This window comes from Serinus canaria, chromosome 7 (assembly GCF_022539315.1).
Source record: "Serinus canaria isolate serCan28SL12 chromosome 7, serCan2020, whole genome shotgun sequence".
NCBI lineage: Eukaryota > Metazoa > Chordata > Aves > Passeriformes > Fringillidae > Serinus > Serinus canaria.
In genome coordinates this window covers 3452824-3460323 of record NC_066321.1, presented here as the reverse complement: position 1 = coordinate 3460323, position 7500 = coordinate 3452824, and the positions used below count along the sequence as shown (strand labels likewise).

Sequence of the window (7500 nt, the reverse complement as noted above, 5' to 3'; positions counted from 1 at the left end):
CTTACAGAAGCCCTCTGCCATCTTTTACAGAGCTGCATTAGCAGAGGATGCCCGTGTCCACAGCCCCTGGATGGAATCCGTCAGTCAGGTGAAACAATTTCAGACGGTGACAATAATTATTCATGTGGCTAGAGACAAGGCTGTGAGGATCTTTCTGCACACTAATTACATCTATTTCAGTGCTGCTCATGCCAGGGGATTTTTTTCTTGCTGGTTCAGACTTTTGTGAAGTTTGGTGAATAACTACGTGTGTTTGTTGTTTCTGTGTGTCAAATCAGACTTAGGAGCATTAAAAAAACCCCGGCCTCACCACGTGAAATTCAATATAATATCACCACAGCCTTTGCTTTCCCATTTTCAGAAGTTAAATGTTGCCACTGCTGTCAGCACAAGCACGCCTCAGCACCCTAGCTCTGCCTTTACAGGAAAACGTAAAGATATTTTTTTTATTATTATAACTGGCAATAGTTTCTTTAAATGTGGGTCACTGGGCAAGGCATGCTTAATGCATTTCGAGCTGATTACTATTTTCTCACTCATGATGCATAAAGTTGTAGTCAGTGTCGAAAAATGAAAGCCCTCCTACACAACACATCCAAACTCCACTCTGTTTTTTCCACTGGGTCAAACAAGAGATTTCAAACTTCACCCAAACCTTATGTGTGAGAGGGAGCTACAGAGACAGCACAGGAACAAGTTACTTCAAGTCCACAGAGAAGAACTGAAAGAAATCCACCCTGCAACTCCACGAACAGGAGGGAAAACACAATGATGGCCAGCACAAAACAGGAGCTCCTTTCACATCTGACTCTAAGGTGCAGCAAAAAGCCAACTAAAGAGCATAAATAAATGTTGAGCTCCACACAGGGATTAATTCTGTGATTAATTCACATAACTCTGTGTAAGAGTTGGACTAGCAAAGCCTGCTCATGATTATTCCCAGGTTCTGCCCTGGACTGCAGTGGTGTTTGCCATTTAGTGCTGTGTTTACATGGTAAGGGATGGATCAGACCAGAGGAGAAGCATCTGAATCATTGGCACTGCATTCCATTTTGTGCTGAATCATATTCAAGTTTCGTTTTCGGTTCAGGGGTTACCAGAGAGTGCACAGCTCAGACTTCAACTGCCTCCAGAACAACTGGGACCTGCACAAGTATGAATCTCCAAAAAAACTATATGCTTTATCTCTGGTGAGTGTAACTTTCAGTTGAAATTGTTAGATTCTAGCAACCCTTCTCCATGCCTCCTTAAAACAAATGATACCCCAAATACTATCATCAGACAGATTAATTTTACATTTAAGCAAACAAGATGTTCTTTTTGCTGTCTCTATGAAGACTTTCCTTGTTTTATGTACCTCCTTTTTTTTTTTTTTGAACAACAATGCAATGGCAGAACTACATGTGACATTTTCTCCCCTAAATGGTACCTGCTGAGAAAAATTCCACCATTAAAAATGGCCCACGCTAACATTTAAATGTTGATAATAATTAGCCTGACATTTGAAATACAGTGGTTGCACTGTTGTCTTGAAGATGTTCTGCTCAACATTACCTAACTAGCCCCCTTTCATACTTTCGTGCTCTCTGTACATTATTCTGTCAGTTACTGAACAAATAAGACATCAGTTGCTAATGTATTAACATGCAAAAACTACGCTTAAGGGCCAAACACTGCCCCCAGTCCACAATGTAACTCCCATTGATGTCAAGTACTGTTAAGGTTGTGACAACCAGTAAAAGAAGGGAGCTGAAAAGTAGGGGATCAATTTTCTCCCTGATCTGCAAGGAATTTATGCAAACGGCTCCCTGCAGAAGGAGGGATGGGAAAGGCGGCCGGCGTGGGTCGTGCCACCGGATGGGAGCTGCTGGCTTCCTCCTGCTCTGGCCCATTGTGCACAGCCTCAGCCATGGCATCTGAACCTTTTGGGGAGTGCCCAGTCACCTCAGGTGTACTGGAAGGTCAGGTCCCATGGCTCCCTGCTCTCTATGTAACATTAAAGTAGGTGGCCGCTAAAAAGTGGCAATAATCCACAGAGCAAGCTGAAAATGAAAATATCCACCTTCCTCAAAATCCACCTTCCAGGACAAAAATACACCTTTCTCATCTTTGGGAGATGAAGAATTGCACATTCCTTATGACCTATCTAGAGACAACCCTGCCCAGGAGAGGCCAGTGGGAAGACCAGAGGAGAAAGCACAGGATAAGTCTCAGGAGCAGCAGGCCTGGAACCAGGAAAGAGGACACTGCTTTCTTCCAGCTGGTTCCTGGACACCCCAAGCCATGAGCTTGGTGAGTGCAAATGATTGAGGGCAAAAAGTCTTACACATGGCTGAATTCTGAATGTAGGCAGCAAAGTACTTTTCTATGCTTTCTTAGATAACAGAACCCTGTAATTCTCACAACACAGCAGAGCACATTAACTATAAATGATACAGTCTAGGAATGAAGTAATAGCATTGCCCCTGCATTTCCTTGCTTTTGTCATCTTGAGATTCTAGCCAGAGGAGGCCTTACCTGCTCAGTGTGAGCGTGGGGTTGCCATCTCCTCTGTTCTATTACTAATGAGTGTCTCTCATCCTAATAGAAACGAGGATGATACAAGTGGTGGCAACAGGAAGCTTAGGGTACACCCACTCCTTTCCCCCTAGAATAAACACTGTTCTCGGGGAAGGTACATTGATAATAAAAGCATATTTTTAGAAATTTCTCAGGCAACTGTAATTGCTATGGGAATGGTGACTCTAATAGAATGCACCTTCAACACGTAAACTCCACAAATAAGAAGGCTTAGGATTTGAGAGGCAACATTTTGCCAACTGACAGGACCTCAGCTGTCCTGAAGATGTGATATTGGAAGGCTGCAAAAAAACAGAGGAATTTGAAATGCAGATTAAGGGTTGTTTAATCCCTAAGCCTAAAAACTGATGCTTAGTTCAGGGTCTTACTTCTCAGGTTGCCTTTACATGCACATCCTTTAGAATATGCCTTCAGTGAAAATAGCTAAACCCACCACAGACCAGCAGGGAACTGTGGTGTTGTTTTGAACCCCGATAACCAGCCCACTGCAGGCTCCAAGAAGAGCCTGTGATACTATTTCAAACCCCAATAACAAGGAACACTCCTATGCAGTGTAGGCAAATGACTTCATTTTTTTTTCTATTTATATTTTTATCCAGAGTCCTGAGGCTGCTACCAAAGTTGCACTGTCAGATGAGATACACTACACACTGGTGAGGCTCTTGGCTCCCTCTTGGCTTCTCTTCTCAGGAAGTGTTTGTTGCTTTGTTCCTGCTAATGACAATGGGATTCATCAAAGTTTATATGTCTTGACTGAGAGACATTAATTTTGGCAGTTGTGTGGTCAGCCAGCCTCTGCTCTCCCTGTAGCTGCCTCTGCACTGCAGGGAGAGGTCAGGTTTTGGATGCTGACAACCAGGAGGAGACTCATCTTCCTGTGAATCTTGAGGGTGCTGATTAAATCACACACACTGGATTCCCAGACTGGAATTTCTCTGCTGAATACATACTTTTAAATGGTTACACAGCAGTAAGAGCACAGCTGAATGCTTTTAGAAACATAAATAATTGATTATTTATTTATCCTTCAAGATAGCCTTCTCTCCTGGTAGATTACAGAGCTTGTTCACAGGAGAAGCAAAAGCATAGCCTGGAGGAAGACAATATACCTTCAGCTTGTGCTTGAAATCAGTATGGAATTGGCATGAGCCTACTGCTCAGGATGTTCAAGAAGGTGTTGCTGCTGCTTAGCTGTGTCTCTGATCTGATTTCAATGATTTTTAGGTATTTAGGGACCTACCTTCTAAGCTGCAAAAAATTACAAGCCCATTACCTTTTGAGGAATCAAACTGCAGAAGAAAATTCTCTCTGTAACAGTACAACTTCATTTTCTCTGTCCAGACTCTTTTTTTCTCTCTCTTAAACATAGAGAACAGAACTATTCTCAGAGTTATCTTACTGATTAGTTTAAAAATATAAGAATACTCTAATCTTTCTTTAAGGGCTAGACAGACAAGTGAAGAACAAAAAAAGGAAGAAGAACAGTTGTGAGCTCTACTGAGATACTCTCTTATGTTTAATGTTATTTAGTTCAATTTAAATGTGCCTCTGATGAATGAGCACGAAATAATCACTTTCATTTTGCAAAATCTCTGTTTGTTCCTGTGTTCTCAGTGTTGGAGAACTAAAAAACAGAATGGATCTGGCTGCAGAGCCTCTAGTTCACAACATTTATTTGTGTTTTCTACAGAAACAGAAATCACCAGTGCTTTCACACCTGCATTGTGATTACATTACCTGCCTCTTACTTTCATGGTAATTTTAAACCACTTCACTGACTCGAACAAAAAGGTTGCAGACAACTGCAGAATTCAGTCGACTTTTTCCACTGACCAACAGAAAAAGCTGGCTAGAGGGAAGACAGAAGAATGCAAGATTTACAGCGGAGGGACAGAGCCAACCCTGTGTTCTGATTAGCAGTTTGGATGCCATTGTTCTGTCTGGAAAACACATGTCATCCTCAGAATCACCCAAGCTGTCCATTGACATCTGCCAGCATATCCTCCATCACCTCGCTCTTTCTTTTTTCTCACTTTCTCTTCCTTACTCCTCTTTTTTCATTTCCCTGTGTGAACTATTCCAGTGCAGTTAGGAGCTACCCCTAGCAAAAAGTGATGTGGCTTTCACCCCCCACAATATCACCTTCAGTGTCAAACTGACCACCACAAAACAACAGAAAATAGACAGTTCCTCTGAGTCTTCAAACTTGTAGGGTTTGTGCTGTGTTTCACTCTGGGGACAGAAATTCATAACAGCCCAGAGGCTTCGTATTTTCAAAATTGTCACACTAAGACTTGACTGGCTCCATGAAAGAAGCAGTAGAAAGAGATGCCTGAAGGTAGGCTGGGAAGAATCCAAAATGATGTCAGGTTTCCTTCTACCTTCCCATCAATAGGGTCTTTGAAGAAAAAGCCTCTTCAGAGAAGAAAAAAATAACTTTCTCTTTAGTTAAAAGGGCTACCATGGTTGCAGTTTGGAGACTGACAGTTAATGTTAGCTTTATTACCTTAAAATCTATACAGCCTCATGGTTTGCTGTGGATGGCTTTGCCTCCATGAGTTTTGATGATGTCCTTGAAAGAGAAATATAGATGCACAGCTTCATTCTCTGTTGACTTTGGAGGTGAATATTTTATCCCCTTTCCTTTTCCTGGCTGTTTGCAAACAGCAGTGATAACTCCTATGCAGTATGCCTAAGAATTGTGGCAGAGGAGAGAAAATCAAAGCTTTTACTGGACTAGAACAGTTCCAAGTCTGATAGTTCTCTTTCCTCTCTGTGGTGACTGATGATGAGGGACAGGGGAGATAAAAGAGGTGCTGGAACTGTGCATCGCTGTCTATTATCTTTTGTCCAAAAGATACTTTTATTATTTTCATTATTGTTTTTAGCTTTTATGTAGGATGAAAAGATTCTTAACTAAAGGAGAATACTTTTCTTTTCTGAGGTCTATGCATTTTTGTGTGTGACTTTATAGGGAATAGAATCTTACATTCTTGAAGAGTCCTTAGAAAAATGTTGATGCCTCTCTCTAGTTATACCATAGCACAACTTTTCCAGCAAAGAATAATTCCTGCTGAAATATTGGCTCGGCAGTTTCTGGAAGATAGTAAATTGCAATTTATCCACCATAATGTCTATCAGCCTGCTGAGAACTTTTTTTTTTTCTGTGAAGGCCCTGAAACACAGTTTGTACAATGCTGTCATACCCAAATAGAGCCCCACTACCTGATCAGGGCTATTTTTTAAGCACCCAGCTCTCATACTGTCCCTTTGGAAGAGTTAAGTTCATAATTTCTAACTTTAATGATTGCTAACAGAATAATTCTCATCCAGCCATGCTGGGTTGAAGAATCTGAGAGGCTTCCCCCATTATGAGGGAGATACCTGGGAAGGGAGCACACAGCTACTGAACTTCATAGGTAAAAATAAGATTGTCCTAAGGTTATTCACCTAGGAGGAAGTTTGTAGAAAAAGTAGAAATAAGGAAAAAAATCATCTCTTACTCACGCTAAGTAAATCTAGAACAATAAAGCAATTTTTTGTTGTTGTTCTGGTCAAGAAAGACTGGTATGGTGGCTGAGTGGTTGTGGCTGAGTGGTTTGTGTGTTCTTGTCAAATGAGTCAACTTGTCCCTCACCCTCAAGCAAGAGGAAGTCAACAATGTCAGAGAGAGTTGCTGCATATCTAATTCCTATTAAATAGGCAGGTGGGAGAGAGGTAGAATTACCCAAATATTGTAGCTTGAAGATTTTAGTATTTTGAAAAAAAAATCAGATAATACTTTTCTGAAATCCCATAAGAATTCCATATGAGAATTATTGTCAGTTGTCATTACGTGCTATGTAATTCTGGATTTAGAGTCATCCTTTTGAATGGTGGACCATTGAGCAGGAGTTATAAACTATCACATAACCTGCTTTTGAGTACAAAAGTACCACCTTGGTTATCTGCAGGGAATGGGAAGATCCTTCATGAATGAACACACCAGAGACAAGATCATTCAAAGTCAAGGATAAATCCCAATCGCTGGAAAACTTCAGTGGGATGCACTAACTAGAAACCAATGGCACAGCACCTGATATATTCCCAACAAAACAAATCATTATCATGCTCCCAGTCCCTCTCACCTCAGGTTCCAGAGGAAAACCCTCAGGACCCAAAATCCCAGGAACAAAACCTGGGAGCATGGGGTTCTGCACCAGCAAGGAGGGCCTGGAGGCTTCGTACCCTTGGCATGCTCTTCAGCAGCATGACTTGTGGGCCCTAATATTTAAGTTCAGGTGGAATAAATACAAGAAAAAGTCATTTAAATGAGTTCTGCATTTTACTGGAAGCACTGGAAATAATGAAATCATTCTGGGAAAATATCTTGTTTTCAATATCAATTGTTTCTTCTCTGGCACTTTCATACAACCTCCTTAATTTCAGTGGAACCAGGGTGTTGTCCTGCACATCAGTCAGCCAGACCTTAAATCACCCATATTTGTTTAGTCCCAGACTGTAACTCTATGCTCAGCCTGCAACTACATATTAAAAAGAAAAAAAGTGCAAAAAACAACAAAACAGAAAAACATGGTTTTCTTCCCCTCTAGTAAAATTCTAATGGTGTTGACTACCTTATTTAACCCATGGAGAAAAAGCAAATTAATAAGGAGAGAAACATACTGATGCTTCAGGAAGAAAAAACCCAACTCTAAATGTGTGTCATTCATTGAATCATTCAGGCTAGTGCCTTCTCCTCTCTAGAAAATTACTCAGGTCCTCTTGCTTTCCATGATCTACAGTACTGCACTTCTAAGGAAATAATACCTTGATAATCTGCACTTTAAAACCCAAGCCAATAATTGCCTTTGATGATTGAACAAAAAACCCCAAAAAACCCCAAAATCACACCACCAAACCCAAGAAAGAAAAAGAGGA

The 7500-nt window shown here is 41.0% G+C and overlaps 1 protein-coding gene and 1 long non-coding RNA gene across 2 annotated transcripts in view; one reads left to right on the top strand and one right to left on the bottom strand.

Moving 5' to 3' along the window:
* ZEB2 (zinc finger E-box binding homeobox 2) overlaps positions 1-7500 on the bottom strand; it is a 114054-nt gene that overhangs the window by 34075 nt on the left and 72479 nt on the right.
* LOC127059829 (uncharacterized) lies at positions 1058-5944 on the top strand. Its single transcript, XR_007778012.1, has 3 exons — positions 1058-1190; positions 3180-3233; positions 4271-5944. It is a non-coding gene; the product is annotated as an uncharacterized LOC127059829 (long non-coding RNA).